This window comes from Lycorma delicatula, chromosome 10 (genome assembly GCF_047948215.1).
Source record: "Lycorma delicatula isolate Av1 chromosome 10, ASM4794821v1, whole genome shotgun sequence".
Taxonomy (NCBI): domain Eukaryota; kingdom Metazoa; phylum Arthropoda; class Insecta; order Hemiptera; family Fulgoridae; genus Lycorma; species Lycorma delicatula.
In genome coordinates this window covers 52,483,591-52,507,917 of record NC_134464.1, presented here as the reverse complement: position 1 = coordinate 52,507,917, position 24,327 = coordinate 52,483,591, and the positions used below count along the sequence as shown (strand labels likewise).

At 29.9% G+C, this 24,327-nt stretch overlaps 1 protein-coding gene across 4 annotated transcripts in view; it reads left to right on the top strand.

Moving 5' to 3' along the window:
- Positions 1-3,434: 3,434 nt before the first annotated feature.
- The window catches only part of LOC142331619 (ubiquitin-conjugating enzyme E2 H-like), a 54,863-nt gene continuing 33,970 nt past the window's right edge, over positions 3,435-24,327 (top strand). For all 4 annotated transcript variants that reach the window (XM_075377649.1, XM_075377648.1, XM_075377650.1 and 1 more), the window contains exon 1: positions 3,435-3,565. The gene's annotated coding sequence lies outside the window, so the exon portion shown is untranslated. The remainder of the gene's footprint in view (positions 3,566-24,327) is intronic.

Below are 24,327 nucleotides of genomic sequence, written 5' to 3'. Positions count from 1 at the left end.
GTACAGTAATGTACAAATTAGTCCAAACACAGGGAATTTTTTGTTTATTATGGCAACACTGTTTGATCTTTAAGACCATTCTTTAAGTTGTCTGTGTAATGTGAGGTATTGTTTTCTGATATATTTCTCTTTCTGAGCATGCCAGTATGACACAATGACAAATAGCTTCTAAGTGTGGCATTGGACTGGGGACGGAGAATGCTATTTTAAAACAAATTAAAGAAATTATTCCTTTTCACCTTAAAGAAAAGGTAAATGAGTCCATAAAATAAATCCTCAACACAGGATCAGTTAAACTTGGTCCAATATAATCTACTGTCGACTTAAATTGAGAATTAGCAGCTAGTGGAACAGATTTACATGTGACGATTGTTAGACGTTGACTTCTTGCAGCTAGATGGAAAGTTCATTGGCCAGCTAAAAAGCAGCTTTGTTCATTACTTCCAGTTGATGGTATTTGAAAACCGATGGATACATTAAGATTTTGAAGTAAAGGAATGTGACACAATTCAAAACAAATTACCACCAGGCAACTGAGTGTTCCAACAAGATTTGGTGCCATGCTATACTACCAAAAAACTGGAAAAATCTTTTGAAGTAAAGTGCTCTTATGGCTAGATAACTCCCCAGATTTAAACCAAATTGACAGTGTTTGGACAATAGTTAAAAAAGACTCTCAAAAATACAACAACAATTGACCTCATTAAAGTAAACATCAGTATGGTGATGAACAAAAAAAAAGTATTATGCCAAATCATGTACGTGAAATGATTAAAGGAAGATATATTAATTACTATATATCACAAATTGTACAGGTATGATCTTTTTTTCTAAATAAAGTTACTTTTTAACATCTGTGTGTGGATTATTTTGCACGCTACAGTAATTTATTGCAAACATTTCAGTTAAAAATAAGAAAAATGGATTATGCTTGAGATATTAAATTATGAATTTACTATAAAAACATGCTATTCAGTTAATTTTAGTAGCTAATTATAAAATTAAAAATAAATGATTGAACAAACAAATTAGCAGTATATTTAATTTTATTAAATTTAAGTTCTGATATGATATGGAAAAGTTGTTAAAATCAAATTTTAGGGATAAATTTTTTAGGATAAACAGTAGATCAGATTGCTGCTGATTGCATAATTTACAAATCAACAGCTGATTAGTGATCCTGAAAGCAAGAAAGAAGGTAACAGATAAATATTCAGCTCTCACCGAACTGGTGTAGAAGTGATTGACAGATTCCTAGAAAACTGAGAAAAGGTAAATTTTGCTGTCCAAAATTTGGTAATCATCCATAATAAATTAAAATATTTTCAAAACACAATTTTGACAAATTAACAAATCATAAATATTATATTTTTATAATAATTATAAAATTTAATAACTGAAGATGTGGATCCTGTGAAAATTGATTCTTGAAATTAATGTAAGTTTAACTTACCTATTGTTTAACTTATCTTTGTTTTGGTGGTTTATATTTCATTTAATATTTAATTTTTTTTTAGCATAGTGGTCAATATGTTAAATGGATTATTTGAATTTTCAAAAAGGAAAAAATACATTTTCATTGTATTTTTGCCTTTGGTGCACCCTAATCATTATAGATTCTTCACAATAGTGATTTTGTACATTATTTCTAGATAACTGTATTTTATTTGATAGGATGTTCTAGGTCAGATGTTATGTTTTTTAAGCTACTAACTGCTTCTTTTTAAATGTATGAGCTGTTTTCACTGAATCTTTTTTCAATGTAACTAAGAACAGAGAAATAGAGGAAATTGTTATAATATTTCCCTTTGTTCTTGACTATAGCTAAGGAAAAAAACTGTTTTTTTACTATGTATTAAGAAGAAAAGTTGAGGTTTGTAATTATTGTGCCTCTCAATAGTTTATAGCATATAAATCTTGCACTCAAGCCAACCAGTTTTGTCTACTAATTGAACTGTGACAATGAAATTGAAGAATTAAATTTAGTTAAGGCTGTCTGACAGTCAGTTAAGGGTCAGTCAGGTATATATTGTTATAAGCTTTAAAAGAGATGACATTTTTATGGATTTGACACTAGTTGAGTATTAGTTTGTCAATAGTTACACAATTTCATTTAACTTCCCCATTTTTTTAAATTAAAATCTACAGAATATGTAGACATTATAGAATTGTGAAACTGGTATGGTAACTTCTTACATTCTCTCTTGGTGCTTTTAAATACAGACCTACATATTAAGTCATTGAATTGATGTTAAATATTTTGCATTGAATGTTAGGGTATATTTTTCAATGGATGTAAATTATTCATTGAATTGATAAATATTTTGCATTGAATGTTAGGGTATATTTTTCAATGGATGTAAATTATTCATCTGCATATCCCCAGTTCCTCTTATCACTTTTCAGTGATTATATATCAGTTTTCTTAAAAAAAAATATTTTGTTAATAATATTTCATACTTTCAGTTAGTCAATCCTGATATAATCACCAAACTAACTTTTCTAAAATCATTATAGCTTTTCTTTCTTTTTCCTGTTTAGCCTCCAGAAATTACCATTCAGGTATTACTTCAGGGGATGATATGCATGAGTGTAAATGAAGTGCAGTATTGCACAGTCTCAGTTCAACCATTCCTGAGATGTGTGGTTAATTGAAACCCAACCACCAAAGAACACTGGTATCCACGATCTGGTATTCAAATCTGTATAAAATTAACACTACAACTTTCGACTTCCAAATCAGCTGATTTGGGAAGACATGTTCACCACTAGACCAACCCAGTGGGTTAAATCATAATTACCTTTCTTTTTCCTGTTTAGCCTCTGGTAATTACTGTTCAGATAATACTTCAGAGGATGAATGAGGATGATTTGAAACCCAACCACCAAATAACACCGATATTCATGATCTAGAATTCAAATCTGTGTAAAAATAACTGACTTTACTAGGACTTTAACGCTGGAACTCTCGACATCCAAATCGGCTGATTTGGAAGAAATCATTATCGCCTAACACACGCTAACTTTACTCCTGGTACTCAGTTACGGTAATTTGAACTGATCATGATTACCGCCCAAACCATAGAGAATACTTTTCCTACTATATATGCAGGTTAAAAAATAAAAAAATATTATAGAAAGAACCATAACTTTCTAATAGCCATAGAAACGAGAAATATTTTTATTTTTCAGTCATAAACACTTGTACGGTTTTACATATTTTTTATATTTTTTTATAATAAATGTCAACGTGCAGTTTGCTTTTACATATATATTATTTACTAGTAAAAATTATATGAAATAATTCTTTATTTGTAAGTAAATATATTCATTTCATGATTTTGTAAATATTATTTTACTTCTTTTTTTTATAAAGTTCTGTTGCCTAGATTTATTTACCAATCATGTAATCATTGAACTCATATGATAGATGATAACCATCGATGTACTACTTTGTTGAATTTGGAATGTCTGTCGTGTTATAATTTGTAGAATCTCAATTGTTATTGATAAGTTGTATTTTATTTATGTTGGTAGATTATTTATCATCCTAAATGAATATCAGGTAACAAGGATTATTGAACAGTAATATTTTAATAAGAACTCTTGACGTTATTCCGAACAAAGAAAATATACTACGTTCAATAGTAGTCGTATGTTTTCTTTATTCAGTTTCGAAATCATAATAATTTGTGTTTGCTCTAGCTTTACTTCGGAGCGTATTGCAGATTTTTTATTTTCATTCCGTGCATGCTGATTAATTAATTTTTTGTTTGGATGCTATATTGATTACATTTTATTACACTTAACAAAAAGATGTGTTTATACAAGTGGAAGTTGAAATGAAAGTATGTTACTGTTATGGAATTTCGTAATTATATTTTAGATATGCTGCTAATTTCTTATTATGTAGACTGAATGATATGTTTTTAAGTATAGAATTGTGTTGTTCGTTTTTAAGTTATTAAAGTTTTGATTGTTTATCAAGAGTACTTTGTGTGAAATAACATTCTAAAATGTTAATGATAATCGTTTTTTGATATTAAAAAAAATTGATTGTAATGTTGTTGGGTTGGTTTTTGGCTATTAAAATAAGAGTATAAATTATGAAACGCATATTGTTTTATTTGTAGTGTAATTATATGAATGGGTTTCACTACATTAAATGACAGTATTCAGTTTTAAAAAACTTGCTTGTAATTAGCATTAAATTTTTTTTTAATGTAAATTAGTAATGACATTTCTATATGATTTCACAAAATGAAATATGATCAGGGATTCAGTTAAAATTGAATTCAGTGTTTACTAAATTTAATATGACATACTTTTAATGCGATTGTTAATTTAATTTCTTAGTGGAAAAATAGTGTGATATTCTTCATGTAATATTTTGGTGAACTTTTGAAAACAATTAGGTTAGGTTGAACAATTACAGTGAAAGAGTATGAATTGCTTGCTAAATTAATCTTTTATTAATTACATGCATGATAAATAAATTGGACCTTTTTTTAACTCTGTTAAGCTTTTACTGTATAACCCTTCAATGGACACTTGTGCTGATTTTGTACTAATATAGATAACTTATTTTGCAGAATTTTAGTGATTATTTTTTAGGACATTAATATATTATCGAATCTTTTGTAAAAACTTAATCATTTTTTTATAAATTAATAGATGTGCATGAAACAAACTGTTAACTGATTTAATAAATGATTTTTAGTAAAAAAAAATTTATGAAGACAATCACATGAAACATGCCCCTTATCATGAGATTAAGCTCATAAATATTAGACTCCTTAACAGTTAAATTTGTTTTCAATTTTCTAACCTTAATTTATAAATTACTATTTGTATATTTTGCCATTTGGTAGGAATAGGGTTTTCCTGTTTGTTATAGTAATAATATGACTATCCTTTGTCACATTGTAGTTTTGAAAATAGGTTAGATTATTCGATTAAATTTATGGATTTAAACTAGTAATTGTCAACTTCTATACAGGCTGGTCTGTTGAATTTGTAGACTGTATTTTGTATTTTATCATTTATTTTGATTATAATTTTCAAGTTAGCAGTATTATATTATTGATCAGTTTTAAAACCAATTTATTGAGTGTTTTTTTCTTTTTTTAATATATTTAAATGCTGTTAGAATTGAGCAGGTTAAGAAAGTTTGAAAATATGCTGAAGAAACATTATTTTTTTAAAAACTAAATTGTTGTAACAACACTCATGATTAGGCAGTAAAAAAAGTAAGATAATAGAGCATTATTTTACTTAAAATATAAATAAAATATTTTTTAGATTAAATTTTTTTACTCTCTTGAGTAAAAAATAAAGATTAGGAGGAAAGGATAGGTGTGTGACATATTATGGATCCCATATTCTAAAATGTATTGATTTCCATGTTCCAAATGCAGGTTTATAGGGCACAAAAACTAATCAGTATATAAATTATTTTTGTTGTGTTAAATTTATCCAAAAATAAATCATAACCAGATATAAATTTTAGTGTTCACTTGTGTCCAGAAAATCTGAATCATCATTTTTACATTACTAAGTTCTTCAAAAATAGTTGTAGTGTTACTTTCCTTTTAAGGATTCAATAAAAAAAAAAAAATTGTTAAATTTGACTAATCTTTTTTTAATAATTATACTCCAATTGAAAACTGGCATAAGGTATTAATTGTAATTGCTTAGTACTTGTATCAAATGTTAGTTTGATTTGTTAAGTAGAATATATTTATTGTAGTAAGAGTTATTGAACTACTAATGATATTAATGACATAAAACTTATAATTGCCTAAATTTTTAAGCTGTGTAAAAAAGTAATTAATTTTTTAAGAATTTTTTTCACACAGCATATGCCATAGTAGATATGCTTAAGATCAGGAAAAAAAATCTAAATTTCATAAAAGTGGTTAGGGGGGTTCTGTTTAGAGCAGTGTTTTCAAACTGGTGTTCTGTGACATCTTAGTTTGCCAGAGTATTGGCAAGGGTGCTGCTAGATATTATGGACAAGCAAAAAATATTAGTCCTTAAAATAAATGAATAATTAATTATTCTCTTGCACAACAGATTGTGACATTGATCAGTTTGTTTTGATGAATTATACTTTAGTTTGGCAGATGACATTACAGCCAGTCTGTCATGAAAATTCCTCATTAGACTTGATCTAGTTCCTCACAAACATTCCTGAGAATTGACAAAAAGGGAACAAGTTCTCCCACTGCTTTGTTTTGTTTTCATAGCATTGATTCATAAGTGTTTTGCTATGGATAAGTTTATTCTTAAACATAAACTTCAGTATAGTGAAAGTGAACAGACAGCCCCTACTGCTTGACGTTTCTTCTGAACGTCAACTGCAAAATATAGTGATGGTAACAAAGACAAAAGAATATATCCACACAGTTATATGAATTTTCGTAGAATAAGAATGATAAACCCTCTACTGTGTGTCTAGTTTGTGGGGAAATACTTAGCAACCAGGCCATGGTACCTAGCAAAGGTGAAAGGCTATCTTCCAACAAAGTATCATTGTCGCAGAAAAGATTTCACATTTCTCACATGTACTAGAAGGGAAGAAGGAAGCAGTTCTGTGATGAATGGTTAAGCGAATCACCGCAGCTGATTCTGCTCTTCTAACAAGTTTAAAGGAGCAGAATTGATAGCCAAAAAAAAAAGAAGAAAACTCATAATCTTTAACAAGAAATAATTGGCCCTGCATGTAAACTGACAGCTGAAACAATACATGGCGAAGAAGCAGCTGATCGAGTTTTTGAAAGTTCCACCCTCTAACAATACAATCAGCCACAGGATATCTGAATTGTCATCCAGTATAAACAAACAATTCATGGAGAAAATAAAATCTCAGAAAATTTTCTTTTCAAGTAGATGAGATTATTGATTTTGGTGACAAACTGCAGCTCTTCAGGTTTATCAGATATATATTGATAAAGATATCAATGAGCAGTTTCTGTTCTGTAGATTGCTGGAGACTACAATCACAGGCTGTGATCATTCATGGAAAGATTAGTAAAGCGTATGTATGGATGATGCATCATCTATGTCTGGGAAATTTAAATGTTTTACTACCCAAGCTCTCAATAAAAATCCATTCATTATTATTACTGGCTGTTTTTGCACAGGGACATTATCTTGGAAGTGTGTGATGAAGTGTTTACTGCAGTTTTTAACAAAGTTGTGGAAATGGTAAACTACATCAAGTCTCAACCTTTTTGACATACAAGATTTTTTAAGTTATGTTGCAAAATGGATGCAGCTCATACCTCTTTATTTAACACAGAAAGTGAGGTGGTTATCACATGGTCATGTATTGAACCAGCTTCTCAAACTCGTTTTTAAGAATGAAAATCAAGACACATTTTATGAACTGTTACGATCTTAATATTCATAAATGTGTCATATATGGCAGTTGCCTTTCAAAAGTTGAATGAACTGACTTTTTCAATGCAAGATTGACAGGAAACAATAGATTTGGCTGTTGGAAGTCTGAAGAAGTTCGGAATGAAATCTGCTAATTTTCCATATCTTCTTAATCTGGCAGGAGATAGACAGGGAGTCAATCCATTTGAAGCGACCCAATGGTGGTTGCTTGACCAATTAAAAAAAAAAATTGAAACTTATCCACTTGATTCCTACATGTCTCAGGAGCTTAAATGTTTTTAATTAAGCAGTTTTCCTGTGGCGTCCATTTTATGGTGGCATACCTATTTTTGTGATTGTAAGGTTTATGGAAAAAACAAAAAACAATTAATTCATATTTTCTCAAGGTAAAATATTGATCCAGTGGTTTATTTACCTACATCTTTTTTTTTCTATGAGAAAATTACCAATAAATTGAACATGAAAAACTGAAAATTTCACTGACTGTAATTTTTTTCAAGAGGCAGGGATGGGCATACAGTTTGAATTATTTTTTTATATGTAGGTATATGTTAGTAGTTTTAACATAAATAACATTAATGGTGATGTATTTACCCCTAAATTTTTATGAATTTTTGAAAACTAATTTTTTTCTAATTAGAATTTTAGCTTCAAATAATGATAGGGCTGATGGTAAACATCTCAAATTTGCACAACTTAGTGCTTTTGCAGATGTTTATGGCAAATAAAAACATTTCTTGTGTATGGCACTAATCTTTCAACACTTTTGCCCTTTTCAACATCGTATCTACGCAAGCAAGCATGTCGAAAATAAAATCCAAATCAAGAAATAGACTGCAAGACCTTGAGAACGACAGCATGTTTTGTTATCAGTTGTAAGACCTTGATATTAAGTAATCTGTGCTGCAAGAATCAATAACAAGTTTCACGTTAAAGAACTGAACAAAACTCTATAGATGTTTGTAATAGATTCATTATATTAAACTGTATTAATGTTATGCCATGTATTAATGTATTAAGGATGCCATGAATTTCAAAACTATGGATTAGAATTTTGTGGTGAGAGGAATAAACCATATACCAACCTTAATAGTCATCGAAGTCTGACTTGGATGAAGCTATTCATAGACTGGTGGTGCTCTTCATAAGATATCAGTCTTACACATGACTAATAGCACGGAACGTATAGTGTAGCCTCTGCCTCTATGTCTCTGTAGTGACTATATTTCTGTTTCAACATAAATTTGGCCAAGTGTTCTGTGAGATGGTGTTAATTATTGTATTAAGTATTGCATACATTAGTAATTTATCCCTAAGCTCTCTCTACAAAAGTCTAACTTTAACACTAACCTTTCTCCACAGAATGGATTAGGATTTGATAGCTCACAAAACTGAGACTTTGAGATTTGACCTTGCACAGATCACCCCCTGACTAAATCTGCTTCCAGCATGATCTTATATGGTTTCCTGATTCTAAGCATAACTACTATGGTGTATTAAAGTATGCAAAATTGAAGTTGATAATTGTTCGGAATTGCCAATCTTATTCACATTTCATAGTTTAGAGCAGATTCATGTTCAATAAATATTGTGTAATTTAGGTTTGTTTTGAAGAGTTTAGCATTACCTTTTAAACAAGCCTTAGATTTATAACGTAACTTTCAAACTAAAACTGATGCAAACTATGCAGAAGGTTTTATGCAAACTATCTGAGGTTTTAGGTATTAATTTTTACTTAACGAAGCAATTGCTGAAATTTTCTTAAGCCCTAACCTTATATAAATTTTATTCAGCTGTGTTGTCTATATAAAAATGATTTAAAGATAGAACCATTTGCTTGAGATTTTTTCATTTTGAATGAATAAGTATCATTTTTATTAAAGTATTAGTATAGATGAAAGTGTGACCAAGTCAAAATAGTATGGGTTTTTGTGAAAGAAATTTTGAAATTGCTGCTATGTAATAGTTGGTAATGTGTATATCATTTGATAACTGAACTTTATGATAATTTGATACATTATAGTGTTTTAATCGCACCATATTCAATAGTTAGTTATATAAATTCTAATTGTATATAATTTTTAAAAATTGTCAGTAAAAAACTCTGCTATACCATTTATCCATTAAATTTCTTATTTGAATCTTAGTTGATATAAGTTTTTCTGTAGCTTGTTCCTTTTGTTCCTGGTGATGTAACAATATAAGGGTTAAATAGAATTTCTTGAGTATACCTGGTGATCATTTGAAAACCTCTTCTCTTTAACTTTTAGACATCACAACAAAACGATTATAATGCCTAATTCATTCTATTTGTAAAATTTGTAAGCATGAATCCTAGATGGATGCAATTGTGTTTTCTTGTGGTGACACATCCAATATTGTCATAAGATCCTTTTCAAACTTTTTTTTTTATTTTTAGGAGTTGCATTTAAAAAGATATATCACAGTTTAGTGTTTTAAATTTATGCAGTAAAATATTTTTCATCATGCTTAATCAGTTTAAGGTGAAAAAGAAATGGTATTTTAAATAACTGTATTTTCTAGTTTAATGAAATTGAAAAGCCAAATTATAATTAACAATAAGTACTAATGTTATGCTTAGTGGTTCATGTACTAAACAACTTTTTTGAATTTTTTAATAAAAATTGTTGCCAAAAAAAAACAGTCATGTGATGATATTAACATTAAAAGTAAGGAAGGTGAATAATTCACCTGAAGTATTGTAAGTAAAATTCATCAGGTATATTCAAATGAGTTATTGGTGAATCATCATCTTATGCAATCATACCACCTTGCAATCCTTGAGCATACCATTTAAAAAGCTAAATGTTTTGTGTTTAAATCCCTTACTCATCCCTTAGCTATGATGTTGGCTCATTGGATCCAAGTGAATTTTGTTTTTAATAATTCATTCATCTTCATTGCTGCTAACAAAATTAACAATTTATAACCTGTAATTTAAGTGTTTAGATAGAATTTCTATACCCTTAATATTTTCTTCTTTAAAATTTGTGGTACAATTTATAATAGAAATGTTGTGATAGCACAGAAAAGAATGGTGCATGGTACAAATGCCTCTCCAAAAAAAATGTAATGAGCATAGGGTGTTTGTGGATATGACGTAATGTTTTTGAGCAAGTGACATTTTTTTGTTTGTTTTTATTACAGTGTTTTATCTCATTAATACATGATTTTCCATGCAATTATGTTTCTGCTGATGGAAATAAGTGATCGGTTAAGTAAGCCAATACCTCACTGCTTACTACTCATTAAATTACTGTACATTGTGTTTACTTATCGTAATTACATAAAATTATTAAAGTAAAAATAATGGTATAGAATTGTTTCTGTTAGTTGTCATTTCTATTTATATCCAAAGAGTTTGACAAGTGCTGTTTTTGACAATTTTAGTGGTATATGATGCAGAAAGTTAAAAGGACTAAGAGAAATTGTGGAGTTGTTTTTTAATGCATTTATGCTTAAGAGTGAAGTGTTAAAAATTTTTTATCTTAAAATTAGACTATGGTATTAATGATTAAATTTAGGAAAAAATTTCATTTATTTTATACATGAGAAGTAATACGTAAACCATCCAGATCCATGAATATTAAACTTTCTGAATGTTAGATTAACTTGAAATCATTTAAAGTTAAAAATTGTTGAAACAAATTTTTTATTTTACAACTGAAAACAAATTAAAGGCAAAAAATACATTTTTTAATACTAAATTCAAAAAGAAACCTCACTTTATGCTTAAAAATAATATAAATATGAGAATGTTATAATTGATAAATCATCACAATGTGGCAACACATGTCTTTGTAGGATTATTGTTAACTGAAAACTAGTTATGTAAAGCAACAAAAGAAGAAAAATGTTTGTGGCCTTCACTGCAGTTGTATAAGCTCTGAAAAGGGGAATTCTGCCAATTCAACTAAAGTTGAATAAAAGAGTGAAAAGGTTTACAGAATTATAATCAATAAGAATGTTAAAATAGGACCTCTTGTCAAGAGACATTGTACTATGCTAAACAACATTATTAAACATTACCTTTGTCAGAAAGGTTTTTATAAATTCCTATAGTAAAGTGCCTGTAGTAGTCAAGTGCATTCTCTCATTTGCCAGACTATAGTCACTTAAGTTAGAACATAATAATTTTTGAATAAACCTTTCTAAAAAACATGCAGTACATATAAAATTAAATAATTATAGTTCCTTTCTACATTGGTGTATGAAAACAGTAAACATGACATTATATTCATGGAAAACAAACATAGTATTTGCTGCCTTTATATACTATTTACAGCCTTAAGAAATAAAATGTTTTAGAATTTTCATATTAATAAACCATTTTACTACAAAAACTCAATTGTATAAGGCTATTTTTAAAGGAAGATTCATATTACAAATCTAGTTCAGTTACAGCCTGGTTAATCAGTTCTTGGGACACTTCAAGTATGTTTTGTTTCCACTGGTCTGACAATTTCAGAACAAATTTAAACGCACATTCAACACATGCTCAAAATTCAGTTAGAATTGACCGAGCCGCATAGAAACCTAAATTCAGTTCATCAGTCATCTTCAATTGTAAGTCTACAGTCAGCACACACTAAATTATGACCTTTCACAATGTTTTTATTGGTTTTTGAAGTGAAAGGCTGGCTGGCTGGACTGGACCATCTTCATATGATGTACAGCCATCTTTGAATCTGTTGAACCAGATAAAACATTTGAATGGCTCAGGTATTTATCCCCGGATATGTCATTAAGTGTTAACTCTTCGTTTTAATCTCTGAGAACTGAAAACATGTTTTTACTCACCAGGATGCCATTCTTGTAAATCTTCAAGGACAAAATAAACTTCTTGGTGATCTTTTAAGGACAAAATAAACTTTTTCAACCATGAGAGCAAACTCTAACCCTTTCTAATGAGGAGAGGCAGCACTTGTCTTTAAAACATCCCAATCACACTCTGTATTATTGATTTTCAACATTTACATATACATGTATATAAGTTATACATACATACATTACTGATGAATTTTCACCAAAAAAATTGAAATGCATTGTTGAAAAATCAAAATGTAATTAACATATTGTAAAAGTGTATTAACAAATATTGTGCCAAAAAGGTTGTGTATTCATAGAAAACAGCTGCACCTGAATGAATGAACTATTTTTCATTGAGGTTTGACTGAGATTTAAATAACTCTGTTACTTTATAAATAATAAAGATTAAATTATAAATGTGGTGTATATTGCAGCATCCTTTTCTGTGCAGTGACATTTGAGTATCCCAACTAAATTTTTATGGACAGCTGCAGGTTCTCATGATTTAAATTTCTAAAAGAGGAAATTTTATTTACTTATTTATGATAAATTGTGAGTTAACTCAGAATTTTTTAGTTATCTTATCCAGTAGAAACTTTTTTTGTACTGTGATTTCTTTTAGATATGCTAAGTAATCTTTTAGATATCGTTTTATAGTAAGCACTGTATATGTACTCAACGTATAAAGTTGTCAATAAAGAAGTACATTTTGTTGTGATCTGTTATATATCTGACCATCACCTTGATTTGTGTATTTTAATATTTGTATATGATTATGAAAAACATAACTTAATGTAACTTTTAGAGAATAAAGTATCATAAACAGCAGTTGAATACTTAAGAACATCTGCTAATTTCTTCACTTGAAATATTCACCAGACAGACTGATCATTAAAAAATCATATTTTTAATGGTAATTTCAAGGTACTTTTGTTGAGAACAAAGATTTGTAAATAAATCTAAATTAATAGACCCAAAAATTTTAATTACTTTTAAATGATCAATTGAACTTTAATAGTTCACTATCATTAAACTTACTAGCTGCAGGGTGTGCCTACAACATGCTCAGACAGCTAGGCCCTCCGGGTGGGTTGCCCTGGCAGGCAGCATCCTGGAATGGGGTTATTTATTAGGTGTCCAAAATCTTGTATTAAATTTTTTTTTAAATGATGAAAATTGATAAGTTAAATTAGAAATTGATACTAATGAATCTGGATTTTCCACTACTGAGTGGGGTTACACTTCGGTGCCTACTTTTTGGTTATAGTTCATTATTTTATGAAGAAAAACAATCATACAAATAAATACAAAATATGTAAAAAAAGATTTTAAAACACCTCTTAAACACACTAAAAGACAAAAAATAACTGTAGGATGGTATCTGAGAATGGATTTGACAAGCTTTGATGGTGAGGTAAGATTATGTGAAAGTCATAACTTCAAATTAAAAGTTTGATGTTTTTGCCGATTTTCACTTAATCATGTTTGCATTCCATTCATTAGGCCATTCATCATGCATAAGAAAAATTGGCAAAAACATCAAATTTTTAATTTGAAACTATGACTTTCACATAATCTTTCATATCACCATCAAAGCTTGTTGTCAAATCAATTCTGAAATATCGTCCTAAAATTTTTTTACATTTTAGTCTGTTTAATTTAAGAATGATCTTCATAAGTTTATACAACTCAAACCTAAAATTTTTTTACATTTTAGTCTGTTTAATTTAAGAATGATCTTCATAAGTTTATACAACTCAAACCTGTGCGCTAGCGCAGCTGTATTTATTTAACGAAGGATTGGATCAGTACGTTTTACAATGGGCAAGTGCAATCAAAACATAGGGCTAAACGATAAAATTAACAGATAGATCCAGTTGATCAAGAGTGTTTTACCCATTGTGTTAAACAGCTAGCGCTCGACCTGCTGATACATATGCCGTTTGAATTATAAAAATTGTAATAGTGGTTACCAAGATGTTACGTTGTCACCCATCACATCACCTTCCCAATTTCCAAATGGCATCGCAGGGGCACTTAAAAATATTATCATCTGACTGGTACCTCTGGGAGTGGATGGGATATTTTGTTGGGTGGTTGAGAAAAGTTTTCAGAGCACTAGGACAGACCATTTTTGAGATTTGCCATTTTCATCCGAAAATTCGGATCTGGTTAAAAAATACTGAATTTCCACACACACAAACGGTATATCGATACATGATATAATAACAAGAATACAGCTGACCACCACGAGATATGTACTAACAAATCGGGATTTTCCACTAGTGATCGGTACATTCTGGTGCCAAGCTAAGGGGGTTGCACATGCGCACACACACACACACACACAAAAAATGCCGTTTAATAGGGTAGGATAAATATGGGATGGTTTCATATCTTATTGTGAGTACTGCCACCCCCATTTTTTCTTTATTCACAAAAGTATTATTAACTTTATATGTGTACCTCCCTATTGTTGCTCTTATCTTTATGCATTTTATATTTTTTTGGTTTCATGTAACATCTGAGGAAGGTACTGTGTGCTGAAACATCTGTCATTTTTCAAGTAAATTTTGTGAAAATCAAAAAACATTTTGTTTTCATTTTCTTTTTAAGTTAACAAGTACTCATTTGGTATTTAGCCAGACTATCAAACAAGTCCATTCAGAGAAAACTAGTGGTAGAGATTAACTACTGAGAAAATGCTTAGTAACTTCTGACAGTTTTCTTTGTTTTATTGTTTTTGCAATATTTGCTTTGAGAGAAGAGCCATGTTACACCGGTTTAGAGAATGGAGTGGCAAAGTGTAAAATTCATGTGTTTAGCTTAACTTATTTCCTGCTTTACTAAAATTAGTATATTTACTTACAGTATGTTTATATTTTACAGATTTTTATATTAAAATAAGAAAATTTCTGAACTTGAGTTTTGTGTAAAATTCTTTGTCTGGTGAACTAAATTTAATCTGTTTTCTTTTAATAGCATTTGGTATTTAATATTGTTGTAATGCCTAAAGCATTTATTTCTTTTTAATTTTGTATTTTATATGTTTCAGCATATTTTATATGAACTCTCTCTTTTGTATTTTAATGCCCTAATAGTATATTAACTGTTCAATAACAATGCACCATAATTTTTTCATGTAAAGAAAAAATTGTTTACCATATAAAAAAAGAATATGAGGCGTTTATTTGTTAAAATATCTCATGATTAAGTATAAAGTATTGATTTAAGGCTAGAATCAAAGAACAAAAAGTGGCGCTCAGGGCTGTAGATTGATTCCCTATTTTTCCACTGTCTGTGCTACTAGCAAATATGGTGACTCCTAAACAGAAAGCCTTTTGTGTTTTGCACTTTGCTGTTTGTGAATCTATCAGGTGTTCTGTAAAGATTTTAATTTTGAACCTCCAATTGGCAACATTCATCGAAGGCATAAGTTTGCAGTAACTGGATGTCTGTATAAAGGAAGAATACAGGATGACAGAGGGTGTATGAAAAAAATATTGGACATGTCAGGAAATTTTTCCTTCATAGTCTTAATCTGTTAGGAAGGCCAGCTATGAACTTACTGATGACAGTATGCAATGTTTTAAGGAGACACTTACATATGTATCAATCCCAGTAAAAGCTATTGCTGGCTTTGAAACCTTTTTTCTGTGCATGCAAATTTCACAATTGAAATGCTGCAGCCTGATTTTCTTAATTATATTGTATTTAGTGACAGGTCAACATTTCAAGTTGGTAGAAAAATTAACTCAATGTCTGTGCTAGAGGTAAGAAAATCCCATAAACTCCTATAATGTGAAAGGGACTCTCCAGAATTAATGTTTTCTGTGCAATATCCTGACGGTCAGTTTACAAGCCGTTCTTCTCTGAAGTAAATGTAACAGGAGTTGCTTATTTGTGGTTATTGGCGCATGGTTGTTTCCTCTACTGCAACATGTATTAGAGAATTTTACTTGTCCACTAGATGGTGTAGCCTTTCACTGGCAGTACTCTGTACATAATTGATTGAGTGCTTTCCCCAACTGCAGGATTGGTCGACATAGATCCAATGAGAGCTTTTTGCGGTAGCCTCCAAAGTCACCTGATCAAATCCCATGTAATTTTTCCTGTAGTTTTAAAGTATTTGTGTATGTCTCTGCTACCTACTGATCCATCATCTGATTTGAGGCCTACATGTTTTCTCCTATTTAGAATACCATGTTCATGAAAAGGTGTGAGTTAAAATAGAAGACTTGGGTGCTTTCCTATATAAATTCCTTACCTGTAAAGTCATGATGTATACTGCCACTACAATATAATATTTTTGACATTATAGTGAGCTCTAGGTATCTGCATGATCCCTTAGTGGCATACTATTTGAGCAGGGTAAAATAATTTATTATCATCTATATGTCCTCTCTTGTTGACCCCTGACATTGAAGCTCAACAGTAGATTTTGGTGCTAGCTTTGTTGGATTTCTTATTTCATACGTGGAAAATTGGTGTGAGAGTTGTTTATAAAATTGTTTTGGTTAGTGGCATTTTTTTGAATGTATAAAAAAATTAGTACATCATTGAATCTGCATATCCTCCACCTGTTTGGTTTATATACATGATTGTCTCAGGCTCATCCCATTTTCATGACATTCTCTATCCAGTATTATTTATTTTTCATGGTTAAAATGAAATGTTTTCTCATCACTTCATAGATAAACCAAATCCACATAGTTTCTTTCTTCATAAGCACCTCGGCCATTACTTACTATTCAGCCACAGATGTTCTTTCCTAATCTGTCCTCAGGTAGCCCACAGCTAGATGCACTGGCTTATCATAAGTTCTAACATCTCAGCATAGTTGATTTAAAAGATTTAAATCTAAACCACAAAGCAAGTGTAACAGGGAAGAAGGTATGTATTATAGGAAAAAGGGATTAGGTGATGATTTCAAGTTGATTTTATTGTTTAGCCCTGGGCCCGAACAAAATTTGAGGTGGTTTATGCGGTGTGGCTATTAAATAACAAGACTAATGCTGTAAAATATTTTATTCTAAATTTATACATATTTAGTTATTATCTCCTTAAATATACACCCCTCCTCTATCCTTAAAGTTCTCCAGGTGAATTTTCTGTTGTGGAATAGTGCTGTAAGTTCTTCTGTGAGCTCTTTCATGACATGTGCCGCTTTTTCTTTCATAGCTTCAGTCTGAAATCTTGTTTCTTTTAGTACAGATTTAACCTTTGGTAACAAATAAGTATGGTGCCAGGTCAGGTGAATAAGGCTTAACATTAGTTCTAACATGGGATGTTAGACTTGGGTAGAAGCATCTTGACAGACAATGAAGTGCGAGCTGGTACATTGCCCTGATGAAGAAACCGTGACTTTTTCTTCCACAATTTGGGTTGTTTTTTTTATTATTTCACGGAGTTGAGCAAGAATCTCAAGGTAGTATGTTGATTAATAGTTTGACCTTCAGGAACTCAGTGAAGGTACACAATCCTCTGAATATCGAAATAATCATGATTGCTTTGAATTTTGATTTGCTCATTCGAGCTTTTTTATAGCTCTCTGTGAAGTTGGGGCCTTCCAATGCTTGGATAGATTCATAGTTTCTGGATCGTAAGTGAAAAACCAACATTCATCACATGTTGTTATTTTCCTAGAAGTTTGGGTCATTCTCAATGGCATTCAAAGTGTCAGAACAAAATTTTTATGAGCTTTTTTTTGTTGAGAATTCTAGGCGCAATTTTCACACACTATTTGCATGTTAAAAATTATGTAAAATTTGCCTTACACTTTCTTAGTCACTCTTACAGTTTCAGCAATCGCATGAATAGTTAACCACCAACAGTCAAATTGGATCAGATTACCAATTTTTTTAAATAATTTTATCCATCTTTGATGTGGAAGGACAACCCAAATGAACATCTTTTTTTATAAAAGATAAGTTTCAGTAGCAGTTTTTACAAGTTTCATTTGAAATTTCACGACAATTCTTTGCTCTAATAAAACATTATCATTTTTTTCCCAAAACAAAAAAACAGATGTTATCTAAATGAAAGCCACGGCCAGACTAATATGACTACAGAAACTGGAGTGGCAACAATCGAAAAAGAAGGCTTCACGCTACACAGCTGTTGGTTATACAAATTTGGCATGCAATTCTTCTGTAGCAGCATTTGTCTTGTTATTTAATAACCACACCTTGTAGAACAAACATTTAATTTTCTGGTGGTTTTACATAAAATATCTATTGAATATGTGTGTTTATTTTTGTGGTTAATTTATATAGATTATTCCTTATGTGAAATGTTGATGGTTAAGTGGAAAGTGAAGGTCTCTCTTATTTTGATATTTTTAGTTATGTTTCAAGATTGTTCAATGTGCCATGTATGCATATATCAGTATTTAACTATGCGCGCGCACACACACACACACACACATATATATATAGCATAAAATATGTTAAATTATCTTAATTCATCAGTTATTGTTATTTTTCATTTGAATATTTAAGTTTGAGGTTTCTAATTTTAATCTGTACTTAAGTGGATAGTTAAAAGTAAAGTGAAGCCATGAAATTTGTATTTGAAAAAACATTACAATGTATCAGTACTGTTGCTAATGAATTTATTGTCTAATTGCAACAGATGTTAAATAAATAAAAAGCAATTTTTTTGTTTACATACCAATCATATGAAAGTGTAAGTATGCTCACTCGGCATAAAATAACTTATGCTGTTATTGTACATAAAAGATAAGCTCATCCCTACAAGAACAGAAATTTTGATGAAACCATATAACAAATACTATAAATTTTATGAAAAATGTTTATGAAACGCAATTATAAAACAACTATTTTGTTGAAAATTTTGTTATTGATTGGGTTTCTATATTTCACATGCCAGCAGATCCTCTGATAGTTGCTTTGACACTATATTAATGAATTTTGGAATATTATTTCATTAACAAAATAATATTCATACACTAATTGATCTTAAACATGTTTTAATTTCTTTCTGATTTAATTAATTTAAAGTTATTTTTGCTGTTACCTATTATAATCATGATATTTATTTTTACTATTCTTGTTTTTTCTATTTAATTTTTTGCTTTTAATTATGTCTGATTTGTTAAGCCTTTATTTTTTCAGTTAATAATTTGTACATAGAACATTTTATTAAATTTACTTAAATTAGATAAGGGTTTACATATTTGCAATAGATACAATACAGTATAAATTATGCTTATTTAAAATACAGTACATTTCAAGTAGTTATATGAAAATTTCATTTGTTACATGAAAATAAAAGACGTAGTAGTCAAATGCAAAATACTGCAAGTTTTAGTGTAATCTCAAAACCAAAAATGTAGTAAAAAATAATTCAGACTTCTAGTAAATTAAAATGTCCAAACATTTGTTAGTTATTGTAATAAATAAAAGTAATTTAATTGTGAATAATTATTTTATTAAAACAAAAATTAAAAAAGCTGAATGATGAAATCTAGTGGTTTTACTGGGAAAGAGATAACCAATGTAATTTAAAGAGATGATCAAATGATTTAGCTGCTAGATAGCGCATAATTTGCAATACCCACTTATTCAGTTTGTTTTGAACAAATAATTAAGACTTCTAAGACTGCCTAGACTGCTAAGTAACTATAAATATTTATTAATTTAAGAATAGATCAAATTTTTAGATGTACGTCGTCACTATTCATATTATTTACAATTTTTTTTTTAATAAGCATGTGTTAATATTTTGAGTGGGTATTTGTCATAACAATAATTACATTTATATTACTCACATTGGCCAGTTTTTAAATTTTACTTTAAATTAAGTCTTTCTGATGTACAATAATAAATAAAAAGAAATTAAATTTATGTTATAAAGATTTAATAAGCATTGTGTATAATCATGTAAAATTGTTTAAAAATTTTTTTTAAATTATTTACAACCTTGCAGTAGAAATTGTTTTACCTATTTGGCCTTCTGTTTTCAATTTTTCTAGTGTACTGTAATAAATCGCATTACCACAACCAAAGTTATTTTTGCCCTATAATTTTCTATTAGCTTTTAAATTAACTATTTCTGTTACTGATATGTTCTATAGGTCTGTTCAAAAAAATAACCAAACGTTTTTAATTACGCACCAATGGAGATATTTTGTGATGTGTGGTTGGTTATTCCGCATAACCTCCTGTAACCACATGTTCTTTGATTGTTGATATCTCATTTTGTTTGTTATTATTGTTTGAGTACATGTTTAAGTGTTAGTAGTGATTTTTGTAATGTATGATTTTTTGATAGTTGTATAACCTTTTTCTCAATGTTGTAGCCGAAAACCTAGCTTTCATCTTCTGTTTCAATCCTTTGGATGAATGTTTCATCATCATCGGCTTGTTCAAGGAGTTGCTGGCAATTGTCCACTTGATGTTCTTTCTGCTGTTCAGTCATCAAACAAGGAACAGACTTTGCTGCAACTAGATGCATGTTCAGTTTTTCAATCAACTTGTCATGGCATGATCCAATTGAGTTGTAACACTTTCTGCAAGTTCTCTGACAATCAATGATTTGCATGCACCAGATTGTTGATTTTCTGAACGTGTGTGTCGTCAGTTGAAATCTAAGGCCTTGGTCGAGGGTCTTCAACTGACTGACGACCACTTCTAAATCGTGAATCATCTCTGTAAGCTTGTTTCAAAACTTGAAAAGTTTCTGTGAAAGTTTTCCCCAGTTTTACGTAAAAATTTACGTTGTATCACTACTAACACTTAACACGTTGCACTCAAATAACAATAACAAAAAAACTAAATGAGATATCAAGAATCCAAGAACATGTAGTTTTACAGAAGAGGTTAGGCGGAACACAATGCTGTCAATCGCATGTCACTAAACATATCCGTTGGCGCATTATTAAAAAAATTGTTATTTTTTGAACAGACCTCGTATTTTACAAATATCAATGTATATGGGATACAACTACTTTCCACTTTTATTTCTGTGTGAATGGTTTGGTTAGTTCAAATAAACGAGCTGGATGATGGATAAGTTACCATGAAAGATTGAAATAAGAGAATGTCCGTATTCTCTGGTGAATGTAGACACATACCAAACATGTGAAAGACCAAAATATTTGCTTATATTATTACACATTTGGACCTTCACCTGTCGTATGTCAACAAACACGGACAAACTCTGGTGGGAATCATCCAACATCTAGACACTCGAACACTCTGCTGTTGCATTTTTTTATCCTATACCGTAATTTATAACTCTGTAGGGGTCATCCTAGTATCTACTCTTCAGCAGTGCTGTTAATGAAGGCCATGGAGAAAGAACACGTATGCTCAAAGAATTGAGTTTTTATAAAAATATTGCATATGAAATTGTAATGTTATATTTAAATTTATGTACACAATGTCAAATGAAACATTAATGCACCTAAAAAAGGTATTGTTGTGACACTATTGGTCAGTTCGGAGTTATTCAATATGCTAAGTCGATCTGATAGACCTGCAATTATACACGGATGGTGATTACAAGTTTATAATGGTATATCAAGACCATTTAATGAAGTTTGTTCAGTTATGACCTTTAAAAACAAAGATAGCTGAAGAAGTATTGTATATCACCTTAATCAAATATTTTTAACATTTGGCACCCCAGCTATATTTGCATTCATATAATGTTAGAGAATTCAGTAATACCGTCATATCCAAGATTTTTAGATAGTTCACTGAAAGTCTCATCGTAGTCAAACATAGGGCTTAGTTGAAAGGGCCAATCAGGATATACAGAATGCGTTAACTGCTTGCATGAAAGTCAGATGGCTTGCCCTTTTGTTAAATTTGCCAAGAAATACAACATATCACAAAGGAATACACCAAAGACATTGTGAAGCCCTGTTTGAAATTAAACCAAAAAGAGCCATAGGATTGTCCATCATCTCTGAAAATGTTATAAACGTTAAAAAGAAGATTTCCTTTTGCTCAAATTGTGATACTATATGAATAAAAGTCCCTGATGTCGACTGTGATTGTACAGATGTCTAAAACGTGGTTGTTGTTGGAATAGAAGACTGACTTTTATTGTCATACAAAATGGTATCCTCAAACAGCTTTATATCTGTATTTGTTTGTAATTTGTAAAGAGAAGTTACTTGTACTTTACATAGATGAAGATTTCTTCTCAGAAATGTTGCTGCCAGAAGAAGCTGCTATTAATTTGAGAAGGGGGGAGGGCAAGGCTATACACACACACTGTAATTGCAAAAAGTGTCCCACAACTAAATGCAGATGTAGGGACCGTTGTGCAATTTAAAAGTGTTATAACAGTTTAAGTTATTGCAATAAATAAGATTTTACAATGTTAATCACGTGAATTTTTTAAAATATTTTACATTAAAATTTTGTGTAAGTTTATTATTGATATTATTTTCTTTTCTGATTAAGGTAGTAAATTATGATTAATAATTAATTAATATTAAATTATGATTTTAAAAGTTGCATCTTTGTCTAACATAATAAAATTTTTTTTCTACTTTCACAATCAGTGCATGCTGAATGTTGATATTTGCCATGATGTAATGAGAAATTTTATTTAGCAAATGGTACATGTTGACATTCATCGAAGAATATTGACATTTGCAAGATATCGGTCCTTCATGAATTCTGAAACAAATTTCTTTTCAACACCAATACTCAAACAATCTACTTAAAAAAAAAAACATTGGTCTACCAAAAAAAAGGGGAAAAATCCCTTGCACCTATAACTTGAAAATTTGTTTTGTATGTTCCACACTTTATAAAAGGATACTACTGAAAAGGTTAAAATGACCATAAAAGGTCTCATCAGTATTTTGCAAATATCATCCTAGCAAAGATTTTTGTAAATCTATGAAAAAAAGTGCATAAATTCTTTGTTCAACATAATTTCATGACCAATTTGGTCATGTTTAAAAACATGACCAAATTTTTTAAATTTTGATTTTCTTTTTTTAATGAAAATTGAGAATGCGAATTACCTATTATGAATTTTGATGTAGTTTATTTGCATTCATTTTCTTAGTAAAATGAAATATATATAATATTTCTTGCATATCTCTATGTTAAGCATTAGGATGTACATAATTTTTAAGAATATCTGTGCTACTTTTTAAGAATGAATGTGTCTTGTCAGTTGTACATTTTAAATTAAAACTTTATTAAATGTAACTTGGAAAAACAGTCAGTATATTACTCCATTTTCTAAGGTGATAAACTCCTCTGCTTGCTTCAAGCAGGTGTTTCATTACATCACATTTTTTTCTTTTCTCTGTTTAGCTTATGGTAATTACCTTTCGGATAATAATTCAGAAGACGAATGAAGATGATATGTATATGAGTGTAAATGACTGTATAATTGTAGTCTTGTACAGTCTCAGTTTGACCATTCCTGAGATGTGTGGTTAATTGAAACCCAACCACCTAAGAACACCGGTATCCCACGGTTCTAGTATTTAAATCCATGTAAAAATAACTGACTTTACTGGTGATTACAACACCTAGAAGACAATAACTTGACAAATTCTTTTTCTTGTAAGAGGCTTGCTTATTTTTACACAACTGCCTAAAAAGAATTGTAATATTTAGGGTGTAGGCATATTTTTTCCACTAGCAGCTCAACAGCTGAACCGATTTAGATTTAGATCTATGACCCTGCATTGGAATCTTTACACATACCAGGAGTGCCATAGGATATACAAATTTTTTTGTGTGTGTAACTATAGTTTAAAAAATCTATAGAATTAGTTGTTTTTGAATAACTTGCATCTCAACACTTCATTCTGAACGTTTAGGAAAACTCGTATCTCATACGTGTGCAGTTATTGTTTCCCTAGTGTTATTACATGACTGTCCAAAAGGTATTTGTGTATGTATGTTTGGTCCACCATAGCAGGTCAATGGCAGAACCGATTGTCAGTCGCATGCTCTATAATTGTATCATATATTAGTAATTATGTTGTATTAAAGAACATTGTTTTTTTTCATATTTTTTTAATTTGTAATGTATGTCTCTAATTATGACATTCATTTTCCAAATTATGTATCATCTGTAAAATATAAG